The 15,258-nt window shown below is 41.3% G+C and overlaps 1 long non-coding RNA gene across 3 annotated transcripts in view; it reads right to left on the bottom strand.

The window, feature by feature from the left end:
- Window positions 1–15,258, bottom strand: part of LOC128402384 (uncharacterized) — a 56,412-nt gene that overhangs the window by 40,230 nt on the left and 924 nt on the right. For all 3 annotated transcript variants that reach the window (XR_008327669.1, XR_008327670.1, XR_008327671.1), the window contains exon 2: window positions 515–573. This is a non-coding gene — a long non-coding RNA (uncharacterized LOC128402384). The remainder of the gene's footprint in view (window positions 1–514; window positions 574–15,258) is intronic.

Below are 15,258 nucleotides of genomic sequence, written 5' to 3'. Positions count from 1 at the left end.
CTGCCATCTTCATGCAAAGAGCAAACGGGGCCTTCAATGATTGTGAATTGCTACTTGCCATCTTATGCAACAAAATCATTTATAAAGTTCTCTAGTGCCAGCAACAAGAAAACCGACTGATATGTTATATTATGTTGTAATATAGCAATCATCACATCATCACAAGAACTGCTAAAATGCGAATCAGATATTAAACTGGGCCTTCCAGACAACCCAGTGAACATCTTCACTTGTCTGTCTCTCAGATTTGTAACCCCCTTTAACTATTTAGCTCATGCAAGTAGTCAACTCTTTCAGCTAACTAGTCTCTTACCCTAGAGGTTTTCTCTCTCCCTTCAGTTCCTATTTCTCTCAGGTACCAGGGCAAACAACTTTAAGAATATATTATCCCCAGTGGTGATATTGAAGGCATGCCTGGTGGTGGCCCATTGCCAAGAGCAGACCTCTTTAAATATAATTTCTACCCCCAAAACAGTCACAGTAACATTTATTGTGTCTTTTAGAATGGGGCTACCTTCCTGGAAGTTCTGGGTCCACAGCTGGGCTTGTTTTTCTTGTTGTTTTGTTTCAATGCTAATTAAAGGGAAGGAATAAGAAATAGAAAACGAATAAGAGCTATAGTGAATTCAAAAGATTTTGACCAATGGTAGTTCTCAGGTATCAACATCTTTAGCAGAACTGCCTACATTTTCAGATATTTGTTTGCAATCATTGAGACGATAAACTTGCTTCTGCAAAGGGTACTAAATTGCGCATCGCAGAAAATGTCTGTGAATATTATTGGGACAAAAGTGCAGACACATAGCTCAACAAAGAAAAAGAGAGACAGAATGTAAGATTAGAGAGGTACACAGAAAGTGTGCGTTTTCAGGAAGACATATATTGTGTGTTTTAATGGATATTAGGATTCTAATGAAAGTTATTGATCAGCAATAAAGAAAAAGGGAAAATATTTGATAACTTGCTAGATGAAATGGGAATTAGCCCCAAAGATTCACAGTAGTATTTTAACTATGGTACTATTCTGTTCCACATCATGTACTGAATAATTGCTCCCTAGACCTATGGAGATATTCCTTAGTTCAGAGCAGTATCTATTTCTTCTTCTTTGCTATTAGAGGTCAGAAAGACCTGCAGTGATAGATTAGGCAGGTCTTCCGGTGAGCTACTCTTTGATGGTTTCAGTTAAAAAGGACTTCTGACATTCTTTAACTACACAAGGGAAAGGGGCAGTTTTATGCCCAGACAATGCAACTCCTAAGGGAATCAAGACTAAAGTTAACTGCTTCATGATGGCCTGATCTGCTCAAGGAGCTCCCACTGGCTCTTCAAGCTACAAAATTGAAGAGGTTAGTCAGTTGTGCCCCTGCACAGAGGAGCAGGAAAAATACCATTGGAGATAATTCTCTGCATAAATGATCTAAGCAGAGAGGGACAGCACCTGATCCCCCAAACCCCCATTGCTGGATCATTGTTGCTGCCCATAACCCTTAGCAAGTTCCCAAGAGAAAGGAGATGTATCAGCTTGGGCTGCTCACTCTTTTAAACTCCCTGTTCATTAACTCCACCCAACCTCATTAATCAAAGCTGGAATAAAATGAGCCCTAGAGAATGCAGAGTTTCCCCCTCTGCTTCCAAGCTGCTTTAATTACATTCTCAGTGGGAGGGTTTCTTACACACACAGGCTCACTACTGGCCCACTGCCTTACAGGGATTTGGAGACACTGGCCACAGAGCCTCAGGTCACGACCTGGCCAGAGTAAAATAGACATCTTGACCTCTTTTTTGTGTCCACTTGACAAGTACATGTGCGTTTTCATAGCTCTGAAGTACCCAAGATGACAGAGAAAAGAGAGTCAATTAGTTGTTTCATCTATTCTCATTCAGTGCATTTTGGAGACCTCACTTCAGTACAAAGCAGCAGAACCCAATAGCAACCCAACAAAGCCAGATGGTACCAATTCATTTTTGACAACAGCTATTATATCAGCCCCGACTGCTGAGGTCTGTATTAACACAAACACAATTAATGATATGCAATTACTGCTTTTCCAGATTGCAAGGAGTCACTAATAGGAATAGATGCTTATTTATATGTGGTAAGGGGTGTTAAAAGAGACGGATAACCTCTGTTCAACTTAAGGCGGAGGTGGGGAACCTGCGGCCCTGCAAATGTTGTTGGACTCAAGCTCCCGTCAGTCCAAGGAAGCATGGCCAATGGTCAGAAATGATGGGATTGTAGTCCAGCTACATATGCTGCAGAGTCATAGGTTTCCCACCACTAAGTTAAAGGGTGTGCAAGCTCTTGAGATTCCTAATCTTCTCCACACTAAACTGTCTGAAATTCTAAATTTGAACTTGAATAAAGTTCAAAACTATGTAAGGTCACACACCCACATCATACATTTAAAGCACATGACTCATCCCATATAATCCTGGGAATTGCAATTAAAGGGGCTGAGAACTGTAGCTCTGTAAGGGGTAAACTACAGTTCCCAGGATTCTTTTACAAATGTCATGTGCTTTAAATGTATGGTGTAGATGTAACGTAAGAATTTTACATTTTCTGAAACTAGGATGGTAACTATGTTTTATAGCAACTTAGTACATTCTTCAAATGTGGTCATGGAAATCTTCTTCAGTCCAATAAATCTGGCAGGGATTTCCACCAGAGAGAAAATTACTCAGAAAATTATTTATGTTGCTCTTGTATTTATGTAATGTTTTCTAAATATACTGTTGGGCCTCAGGAGTCTGCTCCAGGTGTTTGGTGCAAAGATACAGGTAAGCTGATTTTCAGCACAGGAGGGATATGGTCAGGACCAATTCAAAAGTACACAAATCAGGATCCAAGGAGCCATCTGCACTGCTACTCCCACTGGCCTGGAAAATTGCTCAGACTGAAAAGCAGCTTCTGAGGCCCAAGTTTTGTAATAAATGGCTGTTCCAAATTAGTCTACTGTATTCAGGCTGGCTGGTACTGCAGCCTAGATGGTGCCCTTGATCCCCCATATTTGGCAAGGCACCAGTGGTACAGGACATCAAGACACCAGAGCCTGGCTTATGAATGCACCCCTCCTGTCCTTCCCTTACAATAAATACATTTGTTCCATAGGCTATGGCAAGACATTCTACAACCATGAAGTGGTATGAAGGAAATAGTTTCCTAAATTTCATGGATTATGCACCAAGCTGCTCTCCAGGCTCAAAACCAGAAGGGATTTGAGGTGTGAGAAGATAGCAGTTCAAGAATTACTTTGGGCCAAACTACATGTGATGTGAGAAATCAGTGTTTAGGTGCCTAACAGTTTTTTAAAAAACTTAAAAGCAACCATATGAACAAACTGGATTAAGGTAGTGGTGCTGTCAGTCTGTGCTATTTTTTTAATTACACACTCCACAGGGAAGAAAATATACCTTTGTTGTTTCTGTCTTTTTTACCCAGCAAGACCATTATAGCAATCTCAAAGGGTGATATTGGGCAATATTTTTTTATTTATTACGTACTTGGAGAAATAAGTAAGGGAAGCAGACTACACATTCTCAGTCCTGTGGCCCCAAGCCATACCCAGTTACTTTTAAGCTTTGCTTTTTTTAATAAAAAAAAAGTATTTGGAGGTCTGAAAATAGATATCCCACATCATGTGTACTTTGGCCCCAGCTTGCTGTAAATCAGTAGCAAAAATCAGATAAACCCTCACAAAATGTATGGGCCTTCCCTCCACCACTCTCTGAAAAAAGGGAAGGAAACTTAATTTGAGGTCCCCTTTGGCCTATGCTGCATTCAGATATTTCACTTCTGAATGCTTTAAACTAGAAAGGGCAAGAAAGAGAAGCTAAGAGCTGCTAGCTTCTATTTTTATATAGCACTACTTTGAATTTCTCAATAAATCTTCTTTTCACAGGGTTTCCCTGGCAGTGGACAAGGTAGGCACAAGGTTACCAGAAGCAGAAAAATATGCAATCAAATGCATACAAATCCCTCATTGAGGGGATCAATAGGCCAGCAGGCAGGCGGGCACGCAGCCAAGCTAGCTCTCCTTCAGAAAAGAGCAAAATAGCAGAAAATACTGTTTTAGGCTGCAATCCTATACACACTTACTTGGAAGTAAGCGCTACTGAACTCAATGGAACTTACTTGTGGGCAGACATGTATTGGATTGCACTGTATGTTTCAAAATGAGCTGCTCCCAGATTTCTTCTATTTTCTTGAGAAGTGGGTTAAAGCTATAAATGGTAAGTAGGAAGTGAGGAAGGCTGCAGTCTTCCCTGTCTGCAAACTCCATATACTGCAACAAATTAGCACTGCGGTCAAAGGATGCCTGCATTTCAGAGCAATTACTATGCAAGATTGTAGCTGTTCTGTCTCAGGTGTACAAAGTTAAAATATGCAAATACTTCTCCATCCCCATGCCAGTTATATTTCTGATTTTGAAACTTCTTATTTTTATGAAGACATTCTGAGCATATGATCTGTTCCATGCATTCCTACATCCAAATGTAGATCAGTAGGAGGAATTGTCTGCATGATTTGATTAGAAAGGGAGATGGGATTTGCATAAATAAATAAATAAATAAATAAATAAATATCCCCCCTCCCCTTTCACGGTTCAAGGCACCCAGCCACGACCTCTTTCAAAATACTCTATTGCATTCCGCCTGCCCAGTTTAGTTTTATGTCCCTTTCCCTACCCCTCAACATCTCTACACTGGTACAAAATCACCTTGCTTGCTTTCAGAGGAGAATATATTAATCAGAGATTCTCCATTTCTCACCGAACCTGCCTCAACAATTCTTAGTTCTCAGGAGTAATCTTCTGCCATCTCCTTCTACCAGCAGTTATAAAGATCTGATCACAAGCTAAAGTGATCATAATTTGCATTGGGGTAATACATTTAAGTGCTTACCATATTTCGTTACATGTATGTAAACTTTGTTTGTCAAGCACAGGCAAGGTTTTCTTGATTCGTTTGAGATTTTGCACCGATCTAAGAAATGGTGAGAGAGAAATATGGCAAAACCTTAGGAAGTTTCAGAGGGACACAGTTCAATGCATGAAAAACTGAGAAAATGTAAAGTTTTTCAATGGAACACTTCTGTTGTAGGAATGGCAATGTCATTGTGTGAGTTTGGCTCATGACAGTCCACCCAGCTCCAATATTATCATTATTACTACAGAGATCTTTTGTTACAGACACCACAGATCCCCTCATTACAATAACCCCACACGCATCAAGCTAATGAGAGGCTATGTAATAGGAAAGCTGTGTGTGGCACCCTGCATGCCCATGTGTGTGTTCTGGGATGTGAAAGAGAATTACTCCACTATCTATAGCCCGCTTAGCACCTGCTCTTCTGTCCGTTGGGGCAGGCTGGCCTAAGGTGTTACTGAGACCTCTGGGAGAAGGCTCAGCTGGGGCTGCAGTTGGTAAAAGGGTCTGCAGAGAAGAGAAGCAAGAACCAGAATCTGTTACACTTAAGTATGACAACAGAGAACGATAAATTTGAAACAGATGCTCTTCAAATGAGCTGTCTGCCAACAAAGTGATTGCTGAGAGACTCTGGCCTCCACCAGGAGGAAGTCTCTGAGAGTCTATCCAAGTTTAACGTAAGTTTATTATTATACAAACTATTCAAGTTCCAATCAGGACAGTTCTTTCCCTATTCTCTCCCAGAGAACCATAGTCATGGCAATTAAAAACAAGGAAAAAGCCTTCCAGGGAAAACCTTGGAATAGATCATATGACACCTAAATGGGAGCTGATGAGCTGTAGCACTGCTTAACTTGATCTATCAGCCAGTTCAATACTGTTTTATTATAAAGAACTGTTTCTGTGTTGCCCAAGTTTGAAACACACAATCATAGTACTATTTGTTAGACCAGGAACTTGCTGAGCTCAAAAATATTTTAGAAATTGAGACTGTTTATACCTCTAACCATTCCTTCCTTACCAACCACTGTTCTAAACCCACAAACATGATCCCTTCTCCCCACTACCAAAAAACCTTTTGCAGTTCCTGGCAGCACTCTGCCCCTCAATTTGCAACACAGATTCTGTCTTTCAGAATCTGCAGAATGCCTTCATAACCACAATGATAGGAGGAAGATATGTGAGGCACTGAAAGGAAGTATAATTGCTGGCAAAATCCAGTGAGCCTGCTTCAGCAGGAGCAGAGCTATGAAAAAATACGGTACCTGCTGAAATGAGGTTCTTCTGTCATGAATAAAGGAGAAAGTGATGGGGAGAATACAGTCATACCTCATGTTACGTCCGCTTCATGTTACATTCTTTCAGGTTACATCCTGCGGCGACCCGGAAGTACCGGAAAGGGTTACTTCCGGGTTTCGCCAGTAGCGCGTGTGCAGAAGCACAAAATGACATCATGCACATGCGCAGAAGCAGCGAATAGCAACCCGCGCGTGTACAGACGCGCCGCTGCGGGTTGTGCTCTTTTCATGTTGTGAACGGGCCTCCAGAATGGATCCTGTTCGCAACCAGAGGTACCACTGTAATAAGGAAGTGGGAGCAACTGATGAGGCAGTATAGAAAGAAGCAATATGGGGTTCCCGGCTATGTCACAAGTCAATGGTGATTGCCGCCCGCTGCCCTCTGAAGACAGTGGGGAGGTTCAGGCAGGTTATGAGGCAAAAATCCTGGCAATGTTCTCCAGTGGGGTCTGGGGAGCTCACTGCATCCCACTGTGCTGCTCAAGCCTGTATCTGCCAACTTGAAAGGCAGAAAAGGTGCAACCTGTGAGTGTGTCCCTACCATGGACAAACCTCCATCTCTGGCATGATTTATGGTTGGTTCCTCCTTAATCTGGAATATTGGCGTTAATCAAGAGGCGCTTCTAGACCAACATATGACAATGGGCTGCAATTAATCAGCTGCCGAAAGGACTAGGTTTTGCCCTTTGACAGTACTGAATGTTTTTTTCTGAAGCTTGAGAATCCTTACAACAGCCGGGAAAGGAAGGGGGGAGGACAAAGGTGCTTGGTGCTGTCATATGGTTTTCAAATGGCCTACTTTTTTCTTGTCCTCCCCTGTAAAATGAAAAAGACTTGCGTAGCTGTGGCTGTTAACGTGGAAAAGAGGGAGGAGGCTTTTGATTTATGCTCAATAAGGAATTTAACAAGCTTTTATTATGCCCTCCCCCCTCGACCAAGGTTGAATGGACTTTATTTAAAATTATCTTTGGATTGGATCAGGAGTATGAGGGAACAATACAGAGCAAGAAGAATGAACAGCTGCCGAATAGATCTGGCAAGAGGCTGAATTTGAGAAAAGATTGGTGGACGTGCCCAAGGATAAAGGCTTTCTGGGAGATGATATATAATGAAATGAAAAAGGTATTTAAATATACCTTCTTAAAGAAACCAGAGGCCTTTCTCCTGGGCATAGTCGGGCAATTGGTGCCAAAGAAGGATAGAACTTTCTTTATGTACGCTACAACAGCAGCAAGAATACTCATCGTAAGGTATTGGAAGATACAAGATTTACCCACTCTGGAAGAATGGCAGATGAAAGTGATGGACTATATGGAGTTGGCGGAAATGACAGGCAGAATCCGAGACCAGGGAGAGGAGTTGGTGGAAGAAGATTGGAAGAAATTTAAAGACTATTTGCAGAAACATTGTAAAATTAATGAATGTTAAAATGATGTTGGTTTGAAATTAAGTGGCCTTAGCAACAAGGTTAACAAGAATATGTAAAAATGGATTGATAATGGACGAAAATATAAAGCTATAATATGCTGAGATATTGAGTTAAGTTAAAAGAAAGAGGGTAAGGATTTGCTGAGGTAATTATGTGAATGGGAATACAAAAAAGGGAGGTGTGAGGAGGTCAGGGAAATAAGCTAAGGAAAATTTAAAAATTTGAAAAACTGACTTGTTTTTAATTATTTTTTGTTTGTTTGTTGTGTTTTATGTATTTTTGCACTTTTTGTATTTTCTCTTTTTGTTTCTTCTGTATTTTTTCTGTTTTGTAATCTTTGTCTTTTTATAAAACTTTAATAAATACCTTTTTAAAAAAGAGAGAGAAAAGATTTTGTTTTAACTGTGTGCTGAGGGAAAACTCCAGAGTGGAATTTTAATGGCAGAGACTGGGCATGTACTCTGTGAGTTATTTATGGCTGCAGCTCATACGCTAGTTGGTAAAGAGTGGAAGGAATGCAATGTGACCTTGTCCCATCCAGATAACTACTGCAAAGAACTCGACAATGGAAGATAGTAATTAATGCTCCCAGCACACCAGGTCTGAAAAATACAATGTATATGAAGGACTGCACACGTGAAATGGATTTTATATTTATAAGATGTAACAGAGGTGCTGTTTGTAAGGAGGAAAAAAATGTGGTCAGCTGCAAGAATGGACTAACGGCAAGTGAAGGTGTCAATTGGACATTAATTAAGAGATGATGCGGCTACCAGAGGAAATGATTGACATATGTTTGCAATAGGAGTGGGAAACCTGATTTTAAGAAATTGTATCAAAGTAATTTGGTTTGATTTGTAATAATTTGGAAAATTACATACTGAAATATGTAAATGTTTACGACTTTTGAGATGAGCTGTACTCAAGATAGCACAGCAATGCCATGTGGGAACTAAGCCCTACCACAATCACATCCATAATCACTAAAAGGAGCTATTTCCTTGCTCACTGTAACTCTGGATTTTTGCCAGAAGTGCTTGCAACAGATTTTGTCATCAACATCCTTCACAGAAGGCAGATAATAGGCCCCCAGTACCTGATAAGCCAACTTGTATCTCTTGATCAAGAAACTTTGAGTAGGACCTCTCACTAAACTACCAATTTGAAAAGGTTAAGTCTCAAGCCTGCCACCCTTCTGTCCCTAAAAAACAAGTTTTCTTAAATTAATACAACATTAGATCCTGCTTTGCCCTTCAGGTATCGTCTGTCATGATATGTCTTCCCTGCTCATACTCTCTGTGGCACACTAATATGTAGTATTTTATTTATTAAAATGTTTTTAAATCCTCCCTCTCATTTAATTTATTAAATTTATGCTCAATCTTTACTCCCAAAGGTGCTGAGAGTAGCAAACAAACAATAAAACAATAAAAACATTTTACAAACCATTCCAGTAAAGATAGAGACTACCAGAAGATCTCAAGATGGCCAACAACCATACACACACACACACACACATATATACACATATCTCACAAAAAAGAGACAAACCAATAAAATATTAAACTAAGTTCAATCAATCATCATCAAAAGCTACAGAAAATATACTATTGCAACTGAGAACACAGGAGCACTCTGGGCATCTAATCCCTGTGTTAGGAGTGCGTACAGGAACCAGGCCCTGTGACTGGTAGGGCTTCGCAGGACTGGGGCTTTCCTAAGTTTGTTCTGAAGAGGCAAGGCGCGGCCACACAGGTGAGGCAGACTGGTAACTCACAGCACCTGGTAGCAAGAGCTGCGAAGGGATATAAGGTCAGCATTTCCCTTTGGCTCTTTGCCACAGCTGCCTTGCTGCGTTAGGCTTCTTGACTCCTTGCTTCCTGATCCTTGGACCCTTGGCTCCAGGTTTTCTGACCCTCGGACCCTTGGCTTCTTGACTCCCGACTCTCTGACCCTTGGCTTCAGGACTCCCATTCCTGCTCCCACCCCGCCATCTTGCCCATCCTCAGCCGGGACTTCGACTGCCCGTAAACCAGACCGTGACACCCTGTGTAAGATGTTTATGAAGGACCTTACCATAACACACATAGTTATACATGATATACAGGTCTATTCCAAAACTATTATCGCAGTGTAAATTCTATCCTTTAATAATGTGAGGTCCTAAACTATTAACTATTTGCACTGAAACCTTGACTAACATAGCAAGAAGCAACACAGAGCTCATTTGGCATTATGTGGCCACATTATGCAGCTGACACATAATGTCAGCCTCTTCTCTTGCCCTCTTTTGTAGCAAACCATATGTAGCAGTTGCATCCTAGCCAACAAAGTATGATTATAGTCTATCCTACAAACCAAACTTGCAAAATATGGTTTAACTCCTTCAGAGCTCTGTCTTGGACAGTGGCTTGGTTGATATGACATGTAGTGCCAAATCATGGTTTTCTGTAAAACAGATGAACCTGATTGTATTATGCAAAGAAAAGAAAGCCAAAACATGCATTTATATAATGCCAAGCAAAGATTTAGTTTTGCATTCCATGTGATCAGAACTGCTATTCAATAGAGGGCTCTGAAGACTGAAGGAGCTGGAATTCTGTGCTGTTTTCATTTATAGACACATGGCCTTTTACTTCAGCCTTTAGAGTTCTTTGTGTGAAAGAACTCTTAGAAAATTTGCAAGGCAGGTCTGGGAGCCCATAATTTAATCTGAAGTCAGGGCACCTTGTAAATGCAGCACACATTAAACATAGATTATGTGCACCAAACCCTGCAGGTCCTGCGGCAAGACTGTGCTCAGTTATGCTGCAACGATGAGCTCCAGGGCTATTCAGTAACCTTTAATTTCAGTGGAATCATTCAAACCACTGCAGTGCAGAGAGGAACTCTCTAACCTATGCACTCTAGTCCAGAGAAAGATAGAATAAATGTGACTTGGCTGCAAGGTATTAAAATTAAATTCAAACAGCCAGGACAAGTGAAAACCATTCAGGACTTGACTGCAGTGGTAAAATGCTTCACATATTGAGGAAAGTTGAACCGCAAAACATGTCCTATGCATCCATTTTAGTTATTGATATGAGGAAACGGTATTTTAATACAAAAATATACCCTGTTAAAAAGCAGTACAAATATTTGATATAAAATATTTGAAGTTACACCAAAACACACAGTTTATGATTATCCACATGACTGAAGTAGTATAACTATTTTCTGGGAACAATTCCATAACATAGCCGAATTTAGCTTGAATCTGCGATTCTGCTTACAAACCCAGCCACAGAAAATGCACATGGATAGTGAATTATGGTGCAACCTTTCATCACTCATGTAGATAGGGGATCACATTTTAGTCGATCCCTGCACACATAAATTGAATCTAATTTAGGACAGAGACTTAACAGAAAGCATTCTGATAAAATGTTCTGTTATCTCAATGAAGACAACCCTGAAAGAAGATAATACTGACAGTCCAGTGTCACTAGACAAGTCATAAACCAGGCAGTTTTATAGGGAGTAATGGTTCCCTCTAGTGCTCTGATGAAGGATAGCATTTTACAATCAAGCTACAGTATATTCACCAAGATTGGGAAACTGTTTGGAACATATGTTCCATGATGATGCTACAATTTAGGAGCTTCCTACAAAGACATGCTACTGGGGGTGCTTCATTTACAAATAAAATACAATTTTAAAGATCAAAAGCAGATAGGCTAACAAACTATCTGAAAATACCAGCTCCCTTCTACCAAGGAATGATGTGAAATTTATGTGTTAGAAGAAACACTATTTAAAAATAGGCTGGGAGATTGTGAGTTTGCTCTTGGCCAGAGGTCTAAACTGTTCCCTTGCAGAGGGCTCCCCTCCCCAATCACTCCATCCGTTTCAGCTATTCTCCTATCTCCCCTCCCTTCTCTCCCTCTGGTATCTCACTACTCATTAGGCCTAGGGCTCTGAATTGCCTAGTTCTGACACTGGGCATAGTATTAATACTCTACTTGGCCTCAATGGGATTAAGAGAGTAAATTTTAACTACAATAATGAAGCAGAAAGTATATAAATGATACTGCTATGTATGTGAAGAAACGCTGGTGCCAGCATACCTGACACATGAACAGACTTGCTGCCCTATAAAATATTTACAAAATGGAACTCCTGATAGAGACTTACCACAATTCGGAAAATGACAGTGTCCAATACAGCATTAATCCAGAACAGATTCAAAAACCACACAAATAAATTCTTGCTGCAAGCCTCGTCTGGTTCCCATTGCAGTGGCGGATCTTGGGGTCTCAAATTTCAGCGGTACCCTGTGCAACACCAAAATACTGCACCCACCCACCCCTCCTCTTGCTCTCATTCTAATAATAGTTGCAGCATCCTCTGTGGTGCCCCCGAGGTTCCATGCCCAGTATGACTGAACACACTGCGCTCCCCTATATCCGCCTCTGAACATATAGCCAGGCAAAATTTGTTTGGGAGAATCCGAATCCAGATGCATCAGGGTAGTAATGAAGTGAGAATCCAGTCATGAGGAAAGAAAACAATAAATTCCACTATAGCACATATAGGAAACCACCATACTGAATGTTTGATTGTTCACCAAAAGCTATAGAACACTGAATGGCATTTGGAATGGAAAGCTGAGTGACGACATTGGCTTGCTTCAAGTGCCTAGTAGCTTATACTTAGTATGCTAGAAGGAGGCATAGCTAGCTGGCTTGTACAGTGAACACACAAGCACTCCTATTAGGAAGTAAAGCTATACTGAAACATTTTGTTGCAATTCCCACTTGTTTCTATTAATGGTAACTGAAACAGTGTCTGATTTGATGCATAGAGGGAACAGAAGGACTGGTAAAGGGAGCAAACAAAATATGTGGATTTCTTGCCATGTGAGGATTAATACTGCTAAAACTAGCACCTTTTTGGGGCTCCAAAGGACAATGACAATCAGCACACTTCACAGAGCAAAAGCTACACATACTCCCAACTCTTGGCATTTAACAGAAGATACTTGCAGAATTTTGCACTAACTGAAGCTCCTGAGACAGCTCATATTACTACCATCAAACCCTGAAATTTAGAAGCATCTATCTTTTCCAAAAGGGAAAAACAATATGTGCAGTAGATGTAATTGACAGTTGTTCTAGAAACTATAGCAACCTGCTTATTGAAAACCAAGGCAAGGTCCAGGATGATACTGAAGCTGGTCACCCATCAATTATTAGCATTTTACACATACTAACTGCTACACCACATTTGCTCTCAGAAAATTTGATCCAGGCATAGCCATGCTTAAACCAAGTGAAATCAATGATACTTAAGTAAATGGTGACTTACTTAAATCCCATTGATCTTAATAGATCTACCCTATGTAGATGGCTACATCTGGATCTAACTCCCAGAGGCCTAGTGTGATGCAGTGGTTAGAATAAGGCTAGCCCACAAATGCCACCAGCTTCTAACACCCATGTTAGAATGCTGTACTTGGCACCAGGGAGGCCCAAGTTAAAATCTTTCTCAGCCATGAAGTCCACTGTGCAGTCACTCCTGTGCACTCTCTCTTTGCCTAAGCTCCCCAAGGGTTGTTACATGGATATTACCAGTGCTAGTGGTGAAGGGCTCTTATCCACCCCTCTGAGCTCCATGCAAGGTAAATAGAATAATGTACCATAATAAGGGAATGAAAGCAGTAAGTGTGGAAACGGTACTTTGCTTGTCTCTAAATGGTACCTCCACCCCCAAATGCACTGCATTGAAGCAGCTTGTTTCAGGACAAACAAACAAAAAAAGATTATGTCACTCAGTCAAACTTTCAATAGCCTGGTTTGCACACCACAGTAAGCAGACTATGTCTTCCCATGATTGCATAAATGTGCTGGAAGAGATCACACCATCTTTGATCATCCCTAGCCCTCTTAGCTTAGGTTTGGCTTAGTATGTAGTCCAAACCTGGTTTCATAGCTTACCTTTCTCCTCCTCAAGTAGGAGTTGTAGCCAAGGTTCATTCTTGGCTACAGCTCATGGTTAACGAGGAGAAAGTCTAACCAGAAACCCGTTTGGGTCACACACTAAAAATACTGCGAAAGAGACACAAAGCAGGTGCAATCTCCTACCCACATGTCCACAGACCAAAGTCTAAAATTGTCTCACTTACTATTCACCGCCCCATGCAGCATTGTCCACAAGCACGGCAAAACCAAATCACGGCTTTCGACACATCAACACCATATGTTAAAACAAGGGGCTTCCTCCCCCGCAAGAATTATGGGAACTGCAGTTCATTCCTCCCAGAACGACAATTCCCAGCATCCTTGACAAAGTAGAGTTCCCAGGATTCCTTGGGGAAAGTCATATGCTCTAAACAGATGGGGGGGTGACCAGCCACAGGGCATTTGATTGCTTGTGGGGAGGGACAGTGGTCCAATGAGGTAGTAGTCCAGTATATATATCATTCCCGCCCCCCCTGACAGGGACTCAATGCAGCTTACACAATCCCATCCCCTCACACATTTTTATGTTTACAACAATTTTATGAGGTAGGTTAAGCGGAGAGGTCATCATCGGCTCAAGGTGACAGGTGTGTCTGTATAAATGAGGTACATGGGTGTGGCGAGATTGAATGGCAAAAGAATCTTCCTGGTGTAGAAGAGAAAGTCCCTATCTTCATCAGAGAAATGTTGGAGGGTACACTACTGTGACGGAGGGTTCGTCCACACTGAGGTCCAGCTCCAAGGGTCTGCTAGCAGTTCCCTCTCTGCGAGAAGTGGTTACAGGGAACCAGGCAGGGGGCTTCTTGGTAGTGGTACCCGCCCTGTGGAACGCCCTCCCATCAGATGTCAAGGAAATAAACAACTATAGTTGTACTTTGGTTGTCAAACACCCTGGAACTCAGATGTTTTGGCTCCCAATTGTTCTGGTTTCTGAACGTTCTTTTAGATCCTGAACATCCGCCGCGGCTTCCGCAGCTTCTGATTGGCTGCAGGAGCTTCCTGTAGCCAATCAGAAGCTGTGATTTGGTTTTCAAACGTTTTGGAAGTTGAACGGACTTCCGGAAAAGATTCTGTTCAACTTCCAAGGTATGACTGTCTCTGACTTTTTGAAGATATCTGAAGAGATAGCTGTTTAGGGAAGTTTTTAATGTTTGATGTTTTCTCATGTTTTTAATATTCTGTTGGGAGCTGCCCAGAGTGGCTAGATGAGCAAGGTACAAGTTATTATTATTATTACTGTACAGGATTATTATTCCACTTGCTCAGTGCTTAGAAAGCAGTTTTTCCTTTGTCCCATTGCTCACTACAAAATCTGAACAAACCTCAATCCTTAGAAAAAGAAGAAAAAGGATTTAGGTCCCGTCCCCCCCATTGGGAAGAAGGAAGGAAAACTCCCCGAGTAACTGTCTCGTTACAGTGGTACCTTGGTTCTCAAACGCCTTGGTTCTCAAAAGCCAAAAATCCACAAGTGTTCCGGTTTTTGAACGTTTTTCAGAAGCTAAACATCCAATGCTGTTGTCAGCTATTGTTTCTGGGGCGCCTGCACCCATCAGAAGCTGCACCTTGGTTTTCAAACATTTCGGAAGTCAAACGGACTTCC

This window comes from Podarcis raffonei, chromosome 15 (genome assembly GCF_027172205.1).
Source record: "Podarcis raffonei isolate rPodRaf1 chromosome 15, rPodRaf1.pri, whole genome shotgun sequence".
Taxonomy (NCBI): domain Eukaryota; kingdom Metazoa; phylum Chordata; class Lepidosauria; order Squamata; family Lacertidae; genus Podarcis; species Podarcis raffonei.
The sequence above is the reverse complement of the archived record's forward strand: the minus strand, read 5'-3'. Positions and strand labels throughout refer to the sequence as shown.